The 17,330-nt window shown below is 36.2% G+C and overlaps 1 non-coding gene and 1 pseudogene across 1 annotated transcript; one reads left to right on the forward strand and one right to left on the reverse strand.

Moving 5' to 3' along the window:
* Positions 1-1,119: 1,119 nt before the first annotated feature.
* Positions 1,120-1,226, forward strand: LOC126033032 (U6 spliceosomal RNA). The gene has a single exon (XR_007504188.1). It is a non-coding gene; the product is annotated as a U6 spliceosomal RNA (small nuclear RNA).
* Positions 1,227-16,549: 15,323 nt separating this feature from the next.
* LOC126032749 (uncharacterized) lies at positions 16,550-16,666 on the reverse strand (annotated as a pseudogene).
* Positions 16,667-17,330: the final 664 nt, after the last annotated feature.

Raw genomic sequence — 17,330 nt, forward strand, 5'->3', positions numbered from 1 at the left:
AAACTGAGGAACCAATCAAAGAAGATTGTAAGCTCTCAGAAGGCAAACATAGAGAATCTAAAAATCATGATAAAATATAAAAGAAACATAAAGAATCCTCCTTGTGAAAACACCCAGATTGACTTTTCAGTTAGAGGACATATTCAGCCAAAAAAGTTTGGAAGAAGCTGCTGCTTGTGAAGGTCCCTAGGGTGACTTTTGTGAAGTGGTGAGGAGAAAGGCAGTAGCCCCATGAAGGGAATAGGAAGCTTCCTCTCTACTCACCTTCACAGCCAGGGAATGTGGTTCAGGAGATCTAGGTTTATGGATGTTGCTCTGGTGAGAAAAACAAAGTTATTCCTAGATTTTACCTCACAGAAAAAAATTTCAAGGGGAGACAAGTGGTGAAGTCAAAACAGATTTTATGGAGATACAGAGAAAAGAAGAGAAAGGATGAGAGACAGAAAGGAGTAACATGCTCAAGAGAGATTAAAGTTGTTTCTCAAAGGTAGCCAGTGTTGCCAATTCACAACCGAGTATTAAAGTTCACATGTCGAGAGAGGAGAGGGATTGTTTTCATTCTTGAAGCAGGGTGGAAGGCTGGTAAGGAAGCATCTGCCACACCATGGCAATGAGTACTTAGAATATAATAAAATGTCTTGGATATAAAAAAAAAAAGGAAAGAAACAAAGAAGTTTTGAAAGTTACCCTTTTATTAGCCTTAAGCTACTAAAAAAAGCATTACTCTCAATACACATTGAGGTCTGATAGACAAATATCTGATAGACATCCAGATAAAACTGAACCCCCTGATGGGAGAAGCTCCAGCAGGAACAAAGGCCAGGAAAGGAATATCAAAGAAGACCATCAAGTATATCCATCTCTTCTTCCCTTGCATCCACTTAAGCAATGGACTCTCTTACCTAGGTAGTAGACAGCTTGGGCGAAATCCTATATAAGCCAACTTTGCACAAAGGAGGTGTGCTCCTATGTATTGCCAGCCCCAAAACATGATATTTGCACACATGTCACCCACATCTCCCATCTTGAGATGTGTCTTTCAGGTTTTCATATATTAAAATGGGATGTGTCCCTCTACCTTTGTAGAAATCCATGCTCTCTCTTCAAAGTGTGTTACTTGTGCTTGCTTCGGCAGCACATATACGAACATTAGAATGATACAGAGAAGATTAGCATGGCCCCTGTGCAAGGATGACATGCAAATTCGTGAAGTTTTCCATATTTTAAAAAAATGTGTTACTCTCTTTCACTCCCTCCCCACTACCTCAGAATTTCTAAATAAAATCCTGTTTTTACTTCACTGCTCAACTCCTTCCTTCCAAAATTATTTTCTGAGATATAGGTAACATCTGAAAAATCTGGCTCTGATCTAGGACTGACTTTCTTTCAAAAAATTACTTCCTCTAACCAGCCTGAGTCCACAGCACCCCAAGAGATCAAATGGTCAGGATTAATTAACTCCTGTGCTAGGTGGTACTAGTAGACCTCAGGTGTTTTCTTGATGACTGCCTACTAGGGTTTGAAAGCTGTGAAGTCGTTGCTCTTTAGGGGTTCAGTGCAAACTTTGTCAGTACTATATTTTCCCAAGTCACTCCCAGGGTGACAGAGGTAAAAAAAAGAGAAAGTGGTAGAGAAGATAGCAGCCTTCTTCATGGTTGCTACTTCTCTTCTTCCCACTTCACAAAAGTTAGCCTGGGTATAACACCTCATCCCACCACCAGTGTCAGTTTTTGACCTGTCTTCCAGCCTACTGAATCTTTCATAATGGTTTCCTACTCTTTTTTAATTATCTTTATTTAAACACTGTGATTACAAATATGATTATAGTTGTATGATTACAGTCATGAAAATGACAGCCCCCTTCACCAGTGCAATATTCCCACCACCAATTTCCCAGATCTTCCTCCTCCCCATCCACCAACACCTGAACTCAAGAAGGCTTTCTACTTCGCTCATTCATTCACATTGTTTTCACTGTATTTATTTCCCTAACTGATCTCGTCACTCTATGTGGTGAGCTTCATGTCATGAGCTGCACCTACTAGCCCTCATCTCTTTTGTCTCTGAGATACTGTTAAATGTCTTTCATTTTTCTTAAAACCCATAGATGAGTGAAACCATTCTGCATTTCTCTCTCTCCCTCTGACTTACTTCACTCTGCATAATAGATTCCATGTACATCCATGTATAGGAAAATTTCATGACTTCATCTCTCCTGACAGCTGCATAGTATTCCATTGTGTATATGTACCACAGTTTCTTTAGCCACTCATCTGTTGAAGGGCATCTTGGTTGTTTTCAGAGTCTGGCTATTGTAAATAGTGCTGCAATGAATATAGGTGTGAGGAAGGGATTTTTGTATTGAATTTTAGTGTTCCTCAGGTATATTCCTAAGAGTGGTATAGCTGGATCATATGGGAGCTTAATTTCCAGTTTGTGGAGGAATCTCCGTATCACTTTCCATAAAGTTTGGACTAGACGGCATTCCCACCAGCAGTGAAAAAGAGTTCCTTTCTCTCCACATCCCTGCCAGCACTGCTTGTTTTCCTTCTATGTGATATGTGCCAATCTCAGTGGTGTGAAGTGGTACCTCATAGTTGTTTTGATTTGCATCTCCCTGACTATTAGTGATGTGGAGCATCTTTTCATGTGCCTTTTGGCCATTTGCATTTCTTCTTTTACAAAATGTTTGTTCATTTCTTCTTCCCATTTTTTGATGGGTTAGATGTTTTTTTCTTGTATAGTTCTGTCAGTGCCTTGTATATTTTGGATATTAGTCCTTTATCTGATGAGTATTGGGTGAATAATTTCTCCCACTCAGTGGGTGACTTTTGTATAGTCCCCTTAATATAGTTCCCTACTCTTTTACTTTACTCTATGTACAGTAATTTCTAGACAGAAAACATTTGTTACTCATAATGAGGATAGATTTTTTTTTGTTTCAGACAAATATGGGGAGGTCCCATAAAGAGCTTTTGGGAAATAATAAAATTTTAAAAGTACCCCCAAGTATGAAGTAGCCCAAAGGCATGAAAAATACATCCCTTGATAGGGAGAAATTGAGGTATCATCCAGAGGAAGTGGACCCTCAGAAAATGAAAAGCTATAAGAAATATGAATGTGCTAATAAGAATATGAGAGATTTTTGAGTTTCCAAGGCTTTCCCTGTGAAAGTTCTCAGCTTAATTTTCAAATAGGCAGAGATTCAGGCCAAGACAGTTTGAGGAATCATGAATAACCTGCCCAAAGCTAGGCTTTTTTCACACTGGAGAAACCTGTGACTCTATTAACTCTTTCTGTCTCCCATGCCCCTCACCTACCCCACACTCTCGGCACACACACAAATGCACACTGAGACATGACAATAAGTGAATTTTAATAAAAGCTATTTGCTTCACTATTTCTGCTCATCCTGAATTTCTTTCTTCAAGAGAAGGTGATGATGGAGCATTTGTGTTGAGGACTACTTGCCTGAGTCCAAAGCTCCACATATCTTAGATGCTGAAATAATCCTTGTGCTGTGTAGAAAAGTGAGCTTCAGGCATGACATTACTGCTGCTTTCTGGGCAAGTGGGACACAAATATACCCACTATACATTCGTGCTTGTAGCCAACTTTCCCAGTCCTGATGTTCACCAGACATTTCTGGGTTGGGGAGATTACCAAAAGGGGTCAAACAGAGAGATAGAAGCACTATTTTCTCAAATCTATCTTCTGTTAGATGGTTTGTCACCATGCAGAAGGCAGAGCATGCTTTCCTCCCTTCATACTGGGATATGTTAAGCTTTCGGAGAAGCCTCAACTTTCTCCTGAGTGCCTCATTCTTTCTCTTCCTCTCCCCTCCCCTTTCCTCAGAATTCCCGTATAAAACCTGATTTCACTTTAATGTCTGTTTTCCTTTTAAAATTCTTTTTTTTATAGGCCTAAGTAGAATCTAAAACTGACTTTTCTTTCATTTCTAGAGCAAGACCTACTGTTTTAGATCTCCCCAACCATTCCTGGGGTGACCAGGGGTGAAGCAAGAGGAAAAAGTGGCAGATTCTCTTCTTGAGTCTGTAGCGTCTCTTCTTTCTTCTTCACTTAATTTAACTGAGGACCTTCACTAACTCACTAATATAAGATGATAATTAATAACTAATGTTTTCTATTCACTAACATCTAATGGTTCCCCTCCCGATGAATGTTAACATATATTACTGAAAGAACTCTCACAAAGATGAATCCAAATAAAAGAAAAAACATTGGGGCTATTCAAAGTCATTAATGTCACACTGTCTTTAATGGATTTAACATTATTCTTTTTGTTTACTTTTATTTGTTTGTGTTTGTTTTGGTTTTGAGGCCATACTAGTTGATGTTCATGGGTTTCTCTTCACCCAGGACTCATTCCTGGTAGGATCTGGGGACATATGCGATGATCAGAATGGCACCTGGATCCGCAGTGTGTTAGGCAAATGCTCTCCCCACTGTGCTAGTATTCCAGACACAGTGTGAACTACTGAAATACATTAATTTAAAACAAAGTATATCTCTGACTTATGGAACATGCTATAAAATATAGAAGAAAAAAAAAACAATTTCTAGTCTTGGCTTTGTTTTTAGCTATTTTGGGCAACTTGATTCATCTCTTTGGGTCTCAGCTTTCCAAGCTATGAAATAAATGAAATGGCTATATTTATTCTTCATTAATTTGTATTTTTTGTGGCTTTTACTTTTGGGGGGGGGCACACCTGTCAGCGCTCAGGCGTTACTCCTGTTTGTTTGTTTTGGTTTTTCGAGCCGCACCTGTTTGATGCTCAGGGGTTACTCCTGGCTAAGCGCTCAGAAATTGCCCCTGGCTTGGGGGGGACCATATGGCATCCCGGGGATCGAACCGCGGTCCTTTCCTTGGCTAGCGCTTGCAAGGCAGACACCTTACCTCTAGTGCCACCTCGCCGGCCCCGTTACTCCTGTTTGTTTTATTTTGTTTTGTTTTGTTGTAGTTGTTGTTTCGACCACAACCGTTTGACGCTCAGGGGTTACTCCTGGTTATGCACTCAGAACTCACCCCTGGCTTGGAGGGACCATATGGGATTCCGGAAGACTGAACCGAGGTCCGTCCTAGGCTAGCTCTTGCAAGGCACTCCTTATATCTAGCGTCACCTCTCCTGCCAGGTTACTCCTGACTTTGTTTTCAGAAATCGCTCCTGGCAGGCAAGAGAGACTATCTGCGATGCCACGATTCGAATCACCATCGTCCTGGGTCCACCACTAACAAGGCAAATGCCCTACCGCTGTGCTATCTCTCCAGCCCTGGCTTTTACTTTTTGCTGTGTAAGACTGATTTTTACCTTTCCTATAATTTGTAGGCAAAATTGTAGTTCTTTGACCTTGTGATTTCATGAGACTTCTGTTGAAAACTCTCCTTAGTGGAAATTGTTATCAATTACAGATCTTAATTATCTATGTTAAGAATGAAAAATCTCCACATGCCAGGATTTCGTGGGCCTTTGACTGGTATGATGGGGGCTCTGGGCAGGACAGCTAGCCATAGGACCCGTGGTCTGACCACTTAGTCCAGGTGAACAAGATTCCCCCCACACCAGGCGAGTCTTCAGGGCCACGCCTGGTTAATCGGGCCCTGGGGGGAGGGGGTGAGAAATTCCTCCCTAGGCATCCAAAAACTACAAAACCACGCGGGGACTCACGGCCCCGCGCGTACTTCATGTATTCAGAATATTCCTTATTCTTATGTTATGTTTTGCGTATACAGAATGTTCATTTTGTATTCTGCCCTTTCCCACACCCCTACAAAGCTCTTTTTTACTCCTTAACTCTCTAACCCCCTCTCAAACATCACTAACCTACATTACTCTTTTTAACTTCAGTAGTGTACAATCCTAATCACAGTCCAAAGCTGTACATTGTGTGTGACAACCCCAAACTGTTTCAAGATACATAAAATGGACACGTATTTCTTTCTTTTTTTTTTTTTAACACCACCCATCACCAGTGCAACATTCCCATCACCAATGTCCCAAGTCTCCCTCCTCCCCACCCGACCCCCGCCTGTACTCTAAACAGGTTCTCAATTTCTCTCATACATTCTCATTATTAGGACAGTTCAAAATGTAGTTATTTATCCAACTAAACTCATCACTCTTTGTGATGAGCTTCCTGAGGTGAGCTGGAACTTCCAGCTCTTTTCTCTTTTGTGTCTGAAAGTTATTATTGCAAGAATGTCTTTCATTTTTCTTAAAACCCATAAATGTGTGAGACCATTCTGCGTTTTTCTCTCTCTCTCTGACTTATTTCACTCAGCATAATAGATTCCGTGTACATCCATGTATAGGAAAATTTCATGACTTCATCTCTCCTGACAGCTGCATAATATTCCATTGTGTATATGTACCACAGTTTCTTTAGCCATTCGTCTGTTGAAGGGCATCTTGGTTGTTTCCAGAGTCTTGCTATGGTAAATAGTGCTGCAATGAATATAGGTGTAAGGAAGGGGTTTTTGTATTGTATTTTTGTGTTCCTAGGGTATATTCCTAGGAGTGGTATAGCTGGATCATATGGGAGCTCGATTTCCAGTTTTTGGAGGAATCTCCATATCGCTTTCCATAAAGGTTGAACTAGACGGCATTCCCACCAGCAGTGGATAAGAGTTCCTTTCTCCCCACATCCCCGCCAACACTGTTTATTCTCATTCTTTGTGATGTGTGCCATTCTCTGTGGTGTGAGGTGATATCTCATTGTTGTTTTGATTTGCATCTCCCTGATGATTAGTGATGTGGAGCACTTTTTCATGTGTCTTTTGGCCATCTGTATTTCTTCTTTGTCACGTATTTCTTTAGAATATTTTGTGTTTTTCCTCTAACAGCTATAATTCTTACTAAATGTTGTCTTATACAGTGATGATTCTAACCACTTTTTATCTTCTCTTTTTGAGCTGTTTAACAAGGAATTTTGGTGGAAGAGTCCCCCAGTTTAATGCTTATGATTGAACCATGTCATGGGAATCATTGGAATTGTTCTTATGGCCCCCATATGCGCCAATAACACCACGTGGCATTGCTTCTTATTTGCATAGGCACATTAAAATGGGAAAATACTATACATACAAATAAGATCTTATCTAATAGAGATTGGAACACACAAATCTTGTAGTGCAAAGGGACCTTACACCCTGAACATTGACATAACGACCTGGCACAGACCTCAGAAGAAAGGGCATAATCCATTCTCCCCTGAACCAGGGAAGCCATCCACGAAACATCCAGGCTGGTCTATAACATCACCTGGAAGCAATCCTCTACCAGGGAAGACCTACACTGCTCAGACTTCGACCTGCTCAAAAGACACTTCCCTTAACACTGAGAAGACTTAACAACAACAGCGACCTGCTTACAGGACAGGGCTCCCTGCATTGCCCTTTGATTGTGAGGTGAAAGGAGAGGATGCTCCACATCCTGACTTCAATGTAAGATATGCAGATTCCAGGATCTTTAATACAGAAACATGATACCAACAACAGAGACTGTGTGAAAAATAAAAGTGTGTTGGCACTACAGACAATGTATTGCCTGGAGCCTAGACTTGGTCTTGTGCCAGGAAACTTCAGGGGTCTGGTCTCTTTGTACTTAGGCCAAGGTTATTTCTTTCCATGTCCCTCATATTTTGGTGGGGCTATGAAAACAACAATTGCCACTCTAACACCATTTTTACTGTGCTCCTTTGACTCTAATCCTTAAAAAGAACTCACTTAAAATGTGAGGTTAACTTAAGCTAATATGCATGTATATGGAAATGTAAGAAAATACTATGCCTGTAATGTTTAAGGAGTTATGTAAGTTTTATGGCTTTAGATTGCCTTGTGTACTGTTAAGAAATATTATAATGTGTTACAATCTGGGGACTTGAGGGACAAAGTAATTGTACATGGATTCTGTCTTATTTATCTTAATGTTCTTTGGCTGAAATTTCAAAGTTAAGATATCAGCAAGGGGACTTCTGAGAATTATGTTATGGGTGATTGTCCTTCCACTGTAACTTTACCTTGTCCTCTTTCTTTGCACCCTTGTTCTCATAATTAAAAATAAAAATTAAAAAAAAAGAATGAATAATACTTAGCATCACATAATCAGGGAAATACAAATCAAAATGACAATGAGCTATCATCCCATAGCATTTGATAGTATCAAAGTTAGTAGAAACAATCTTTGTTGGGAATAGAGTGAAAAGCTAACTCTCTTCCACTGTTAGTGGGGATATTGGCTGTTTGACCCCTGTGAAAAACAGTATGGAAAGTTCTAAGTAAACTTAGAATTAAGCTGCCATATGACCTGGAAATTCTACTTTTAGGTATTTACCACAAGGTAAAAAACATTTACTCAAAAGGACATATGCACACAATTATTAGTTGTTGCACTTAGTACATTAGCTAAAATAAGGAATGAACCTAGATATCCAATGACAGGATTCTAAATAGATTATGAAGACGTGGCATATATACACAATGGAATACTATGAGGCTGCAGGAAATAATAAAATAATGCAATTTTCTGCAACCTAGCTGGAACTGGAAGATATCATGTTTAGTGGTAAAGGAAGAAATACAAACACAGGATGATCTCAGTTATTTGTGGTATATAAAATAACTGGATGAGCAAATATAATGTAGTAAAGGAGGATGCTTAGATTACCCTTTAGCCCAGAGTTTAGGGAGGAGAAGGATAGAGAAGAAAAGAAATTGTGAGGGAGGAAGATGAGAAAGGGAAGTAATAGGGGACAGGATTGGAGCTTTGGTTATATTGGTGATGTATGAGAGTGATATAGCTATATATACAAAGCACAGACTTGACAATAATAACGCGATCTAAGCTATAATCAATGAACTTAAATTGTGTCATGAGGATGGTAAATAGGGTGGGTGTGGTGGAGTAGATTGAGAAAAAGTATAGGAACACTGGTGAAGGGAAGTGGACACTGGTGCCTAAATTTGTGTTAAAAATTTATATACCTACAAATTTAACTGTCAATAACTTTGTATATTACTGTTCTTTATTAAATAAATATTAAACAAAGTAGGATTTCTAAAATAAAATTTAAAATCTAGTTGACAATTAGAATGACTCGATTCAATCCACTCATGGTATTCCATTAATTTTTGCTATCCTCAACATTTCAGTGTAGTTAATTGATCATAATTAGCATATTCTGTATACAACTAATAAAAATAATTTTAATTATACAATAGTCATGAATGTATGCACATCTTCTTTATTACTTGGAAAACTTATTATGTATATAAATTATTGACTTAGTTTGCTAATTAAGAAAGTTTAATATGTTTTTATTGCATTGCCTAATAAGTGTCTTATTAAATAATGGAAATGTCCATGATAGTGGCAAAGTCATTTTTAAAATAATTTTCAAGATCTTTCCTTCAGTTCATTAATAGTAGCTGCCTTTCATTTACCTCTCTATACTCTCAATTTCCCCTCTCAGATCACAGACTTCTTGAAAACAATGGTCTAGAGCTCAGTGACTTCATTATGTCCTCACCTTTGGACTCTAGGATGTCGTCCTGATTTATACAGGTTTTCTGGGCATTTTTAACCTAGCTTATATTAATAGCTATTTTAACAATGTCTTCATTACTTCCTAATTCTGCAAATTTCATTTCCTTATTTATCTTGCTAAAGACAGAGTTGAAAAGGAGTTCATTATCTCAGCTCCTTTAGAGTCATTATTAATTAAATCCTTTCCTTATTTGTTAATGGCTTTACATATGCTCAAATATTTCTTTCCTTGGTACAGTTATAAAACACCTTCTTACTGCTTTTAATGTATTTGGCCAGCATTAGCTCATTATTCCTTTTGGCTGTTCTTTCTATTCTATTATTGGCAGACTTGATAGTTTTTTTTTTTTTTTGGACCTTAGAGGAAATATATAAGGGCAGACCCAGATCTATAAGCATCTTTACAAGAAAAAATTACACAGTTAAGTATCAATTTGTTCATCATGGGAAAATGCTTGGAAATATGATAAATATCAGAATATTATGGAATATGGAAATAGTTTTCCTTTTCTTTTGGGGAAATGGCCACATCCATCTTTGCTCAGGGAATACTCCTGACTTTGTGCTCATGAATTACCCGCAGCGGTACTCAAAGAACAATATGTCATTTTGGGCAATAAGTAGAGTCAGATCAGTTTGAGACAAGTGCCTTACCCCTATACTCTTTCTCTAGTCCCAACAACAGTTGTCTTAATTTATTAACACACATCTATAGTGTTTTCTTCCATTTTGGATAAATACTCTGGTCATTTCTTCACATACTAATGTTTACTAACTTTATATATTAAAATTTACTAGTGTATAAAGCAATCAGATTTCATAAATAAAATATAGGGTTTTTATTACATTTGAATTTTATATATTCATAATTAAATTGTTCCTAAAAGAACCTCAAGTTCAACCAAACTTATATATATATATATTTTTTAATTACAGATGAAATAAAAATGGTTACAACAGTATTACATTAAATTTGGGAGTGTATATAATTATATTCTACCACCATCAAAGTGCCAAAACCCATCTGTCATCCACCAGCTAATATTATATCACTTCTAGTTAAACATTTCTTATTTCACTGATGTTATACCTTCTTTATGCATTGAAATTAACTTCAGTTCTATAGCCAAAGTCCAAGGGTTTTATTATTAGATATTCTTCATTCCCTGGCTTGGTTTTTTATATATGACATATGAGTTAAATCATCTGATAAATACCCTTTTTCTAGTTTATTTTGCTTAATATAATCTCCTCTAATTTCATCCACGTTGTAGCAAAATTTTACCTTTTCTTATAGCTGAATTGTTTTCTATTATGTTTATATAAACCAAATTCTTTAAAAAAATCATCAGCCATAGGATATTTGGGTTGTTTCCAGGTCATAACTATTGTAAATAGCATTGCAATGAGTATAGGGATGAATATATATCTCTTGGTGTTCATGCTTTTCTGTTCTGTGGTTAAGTAGATATTCAAAAATGGAATTATGGGGCCATCTTGATTCTAGTTAATAAATTCTATTAATATTTTTTTCTACAAAATAATAAAAAAGTAGTTTTTCCCTTAGAAAGACTCATCAAAGAATTCTAAATTTACTCACATCATTAACATCAATTTCCCAGCAATAGCCCACTAAAGTAAAGGTAAAGTTATCACTAACTTGACTACTAGGAATTTGATTAAAAAATATTAATGGCATCTTCACCACCATCTGACTGGAGAGGAAGATGGATGGAAAGAGGCAGTTGTCATGAATAAAGTCTAAAAAGCTGTAACATGCTCATTCCCTGACATAAGTTGGCGTTTCCACCAGAGATCACTCTGAGCCAATCAGGAGCTTGTGTCACAAAATGTCAGTGGTGTCATCAACAGAGCAGAGTGGAAACTTCATGATGTTCAATAGTTGAGGCAGCTACTGGTGGTAAATAAGGCAAGAACAAGAGAATGAGAAAGGCAGTTTCTCAGAGTAGTCTTCTGGAAAAGTCTTCTCAGAAATAGCAAGGAGCTATTTGAGAATTTGGAGTGAATTTCTGGAAATTAGGCAAGTAGAATCTCCAGAAGAAAATCTCATCAGGTTTTCTTGTATGCAAAGAGGAACAGGGACAGAGACCTTTAAGTTTTATATTGATAGGATCCTTGGTAACATATTCCTGAGGTTGTTGCTAATTGGATTTTTAAAGACTTGCCAGCATGGAATCGTCTTCTAAAAAGAGTATTCAGTCCTGTTACTCTGTACCAACCTTCTATTAAATGGACTAGTTTTGATGGAAGAGTGCCAGGAAATTACTGGTTTTAATATCATCTTCTCTTGCTTGTAGCTGTAATTATAGGCCACACTTTATATACTTTAATTAAAACAGAGATGATGTTCTTTAAACTTGAACCCTGAGCTGGTTATGTAGTTGGCCTATATTTTGTTTAAAGGAAAGTAAATAAAACGGACAAATTCAGTCTTAATATTTCTAGTTTCAAATTACATTTCCAAATAATTTCTTCAGTCTTAAAGTGAATTCTTATCAGGGTATTAAGTTTTAGCATATTTTATCTATGATCACATCCAGTATTTAAAAGCAATCTAATATTTACAAGACTTTTTAGGTTCTTTACATTTATGCTCACCAGTAGGCCAGCAAAGCCCACACAGCAAGGCTTTCTGTTATTCTCTGTATATAGATGATATAATTAAGCTCAATAAAGTAAGATATCTTGCTTAAGCTCATACAAGCTCATACTTACCATATAAGTTATGGTCCCATTTTATTTAAATCTAAATTCTATTTTCTTTCCTCTGGGATTTCTTATTTCTTATTTGTATTATATTGGTAGATATTATTTATTATAAATAATAAATCACATTGTACTAGGTTAGAAAAGGCTTTGGAAATACTTAAGACATTCATCTTGAATCTTATACATACTCACCATATTGAGCATAGAATGGTAACCAGAGCACTGAATGAGGAGTAATGTCTATATCTGAGTATTGTTACATACAGAATTGCTTCATATAATTTTTTTATATTCTACAATCTAAAATACTTTCAGGACAACCTGAGTTCACATGACTTACATTGGGGCCAGAGTAATAGCACAGCAGTAGGATGCTTGCCGTGCATACGGCCAAATTGAGACCGACTCCGGTTTGATCCCTGGCTTCCCATATGGTCCCCCAAGCCTGGCAGGGATGATTTCTGAGCACAGAGCCAGGAATATTTGCTGAGCGCTGCCATCTGTGGCCCAAAAACAAATCAAAACAAACAAAAATACATGACTTACATTTCTAAAATGGAGAATCAATTTATAAGGTTGTATTCTATCACATTGTTTTCATAGTGTTTTGAATTAGATTCATACAAAATATAAAGAAAATGATACCCTTGTTATGTCTTATTAAAGAAAATGACATATCACCATAAGTTACTACCATATTTTTTTCAAAATTTTTTAGAAAACTAAATAAAGAAACTCTGATATTAGATAGTTTCATTAAAATTTTTCTTTTAAAATAGTTTTGTCACCCAAAATGAGGAAATTGGTTATGAGGACTAAGTTGCCCATAATACCATGAAGCTCTAATTCCCACAAGGTGACTAAATTAAAATGAGGCTATGGATGTGAGTTATAACACTATCTACTGCATGTCTTTATAAAATGATGGTGGGGCTAGGAAAGATATAAAGATAAAAATGCACCCAGAAAGGTCCCATGAAGCAGCAGAAAAGGTTAGAAGTCTCAGAGGAAACTCACCTGCCATCACCTTGATCTTAGATTGCAGAATTGTGATGAAATTAATTTCTGTTATTTCAACTTCTCAACTTATGTTGCTTTGTAACAGCAGCCCTAATAAGCCATTATATTGTCCTTAGTAAATACTTTTTGCTTTTGCATAGTTAGTGAATAATTCTCTTCATGGCCACCTGAGTTTAACCCACTGTAACTTAGATATTCTATTTTGACCCATTGGTCAGAAAGTCTTTGTTTCAATACCATGCTGTTTTGATCACTATGGCTTTGTAGTAAAGTTTTAATTCAGGTAATGTGATGCCTTCCAATGTCTTGTTTTTCAATATGAATTTGGCTATCCTAGGTCTTTTATGGGTCCACACAAACTTTATGACTTCCATTTGAGGGTACATTTATTAAATTTCTTACAGTTTTATATATTAAAAATTTAAATATATGCAATTCTGTGTTCCATGAATATCTTACCAATCACACTATTTACCATCAGTGTTTTTCTGTTCATGCTTTTTAGCAGTGTTTTCCATATACTGTATGATAGATAATAAATGACTGTTTTATAAGTGGGTGGTACATTGGCGGTGCTCAGGAGTGTTTTCAACAATTAATAAGAATATTTTGAGTTTCATCAAGAAATTGATAAAACAAGGCACAGAATGACAGCCTTGGAAGAAATCCTCTTCAACCTCCATGAGGACATCTTTGAGTTATAAAGTTATAAAGTTGATGGATCTGAGAAGAAGCATTGGATAAAAAGCTAGAGAGATACTACAGAGATTAAGGCACTTTTCTTTCATGTGGATGACCCTTGTTTGGTTAGTGGTATTGTTTATATTTCCTGAGCACTATTTGGAGTGGTCACTAAACAGAGCTGAGAATAATTTAGGAATAACTTCTGAGAACTTATATATGTATCCACAAAACATTTGCTTGGCATTATTGCATAAGCTAAGTTATGACTGCCATTGTTCTAGGCACTGTTCTCATAGACATTTCACTTTAGGTTCTAATGCAGCATATATATATATATATATATATATATACAATGACATAAAAAGATGTAACACAATGTGAACTCTGTCATAACTAGTCTTAGACTATGAAAAATTTTAATTGATCATCAGATAGGAATACTAAAACTCATTAGGCAATCATTTTATTAGCTTTGCACCTTCTATCCTTAAATTAATTATTGTGATCTTGGGAATTAAAAAGACTCATATTTCATGTTTAATCTACATTTTCTGGTTCTAAGTTTTAGAATAGTATATGAGGGTCCAAGTATTTAAAAAAGTTTTATCTTTATTTCCAGTTTCACACATTGATCTAAATTTCACATTTTTTTTTACCAATTTGAGTTAAAGAAGTATATATTTAAAAGCCATCCTTCAAACAATTTGATCACAGTCATATTTTATAACTTCAGAGAGCTTGTATCTGGGATATTTAATGTAGTTATTTATATTTGGAAAATTTTTCTAACAGCCCAAAGAAGAAGCATGACTTCATTTTTCACCCAGTGCTCTTTCCATTCTAGGCATGTGCTAACAAGAACATGAAAGAAATGCTAAAAAATGTTAATTTGTGCCATACATAGTCATAATCTCCAATTATATTTGTGCTTTAAAATAAATACAAAAATAAAGTTTTTTTTCACCTGCAACAATTGTATATCACAATGTAGGTGGGATGGAAAGAGATGAGATATCTTTGAACTAAAACTCTTTGTTACAAGATTAAATAAAATCAGGAATAATTTCTTTTCCTAATGAAATGTGAGAACATAACAGTGATCTATTAAGATAATATTATATATATTGTAAAATACAGATATTGTTATTTCAATAATTTTAAGACAATTCTTAGATTATTAATATTTTAATTAATTCAAATTATTACCTTCTGTTACCTTCAAAGTTCTTTTTAGGTTTTTTTTGTTTGCTTGGTTTTGCTTTGACCACACCCAATTATATTCATATATACTCTTAGCTCTGCACTCAGGAACTATTCCTGGCAGTGCTCAGAGATCCATCTAGGAAACCAGCAATCAAACCCATCAGCCGTTGTACTCTCTCTCTCCCCTATTCCTTCAAACTTGTAATACATTTCCTTTTGCTAAGAGTGTCTAGAATAGCAATTGAAAATATCAATAGAAAAAGCAATTCATAAGCTTTCCATAAATATTAGTTCATTTTTTTTTAAATGTGAACTCATTGTTAAATTTGGGGCGGGGGCACACCCGGCGATGCTCAGGGGTTACTCCTGGCTCTTTGCTCAGAAATCACTCCTGGCAGGCACGGGGGACCATATGGGATGCCAGGATTCGAACCAACATTGGTCCTGGGTCAGCGCTTGCAAGGCAAATGCGCTACCGCTATGCTATCTCTCTGGCCCCATTGTTAAATATTTTTAAAATGTGACTTTCCAATGATCTTTATAAAACTTTCTTGAATAATTCATAGTACAAGAAGAGACTGTCAGTTTTGATTTTCATTATGATTTTAACAAACAAACTTTGTTGAATCATAATTTTAGGTTTTTCTCTCTAAAATTCCATTTAGAACAGAAAAGAATAGCCAGGAATAATCACCATATTTCTTATCATGTTGATTCTTAATTGAAATGATAATACAAGACAGTCTTAGTATATAAAGCACTCAGTGTTTGGACTTTCTGCAGCTCTGTGTGTGCCTTTAAGTAAACATGTAAGAAAGACTTGCTATTTAAATAGTGGAAAACCACTTTTAGAATTAATTTTATCTCTAAACACTTGATCTCAAAAAACTAGTCATGAACATTGGCATTGGGGAAAAGAGAAATAGAGAGTGATTTATTTCTTAACTGGATTTCATTAAATGTGACTGTTTACTTACCTTTTCCATTTGTGATGGACTGAACTTTTTAGTTGTCCTTAATGGACTCATTTAGAACCCCTGTTCTCCCAGACCTTTAACTGTAAATTTTGTTTTTATCTTGAACTTGTGTAACATATTCTCTTTTATGAATATAAAATGACTGCAACTATATTTTAAGGAAGGAGGTGTAAGGTCAGAAGTTAAATATGAGGGGCAAATAAATCATTCAAGTGGGCTTAAAGAAAATCTATATACATAACTGAAGTATAGCATAGATATATACAAGTCCATTCAAGGGTAACTGAATGAACAAATATATATACATATATATGAACATATGTTGTATGTATATACACTTATAGCTATAAAAGAAATATCTTATATTGTTTTTTTTGTCCCCCAATTCATAATACAGACCAGGCAGAGGGCCTGGGTTGAGGTGTATATGGGGTGCATTTACTGTATCTCCTCTTTCTATACAGTCAGTGTAGTAATAATTGGGAGGCCTTATCTTTTTTTTCTTCTTTTTTGATTTTTATATATATATATATATATATATAAAATCCTTCACCAGTGCAACATTCCCATGACCAATATCCCAAGTGCCCTTCCTCCCCCACCCCACACAGGCCTGTACTGTAAACAGGTTTTCTACAGGTCCAGCTCCTGACACGAAGCTCACCACAGGGATCATTTAGTGCAGTCACAGAAATAATTACACTGAGAACTATCATAACAAAATGTGACTGAATGAGGGAAGTAGAAAGAAATATCTTATATTGTTGATTATCATCATTAATTTTTAGAATTCCTATCAGACCTCTTTTTAGCCTTTTGTAATTTAAGACAAATAGGGTACACATTTTTATTTTTAATATAGAGATAAGGAAAAAGACCTCTTGTAGAGAAATCTGTGTGGATAGATAAATCAGGACTATGCTCTGGCTCTCTGAATCCCCTTCAGCTCTGTTCAAAGAGATCCAATGTTTCTCTGTTAATGGTGGGTAGATAGGGCTCTCTTGTCTCCTTTCTCTATGTAATAAGTGTGTGACCTTTGCATAAAGTGTGGTAGGTTTCTTCAGCACCACCAAGGATGATCACTGGTCATAGATCCAAGAGTAGCTCTGGGGCCGGCGAGATGGCGCTAGAGGTAAGGTGCCTGCCTTGCAAA

The sequence above is a fragment of the Suncus etruscus genome, chromosome 16, assembly GCF_024139225.1.
Source record: "Suncus etruscus isolate mSunEtr1 chromosome 16, mSunEtr1.pri.cur, whole genome shotgun sequence".
In the NCBI taxonomy this organism is placed as follows: domain Eukaryota; kingdom Metazoa; phylum Chordata; class Mammalia; order Eulipotyphla; family Soricidae; genus Suncus; species Suncus etruscus.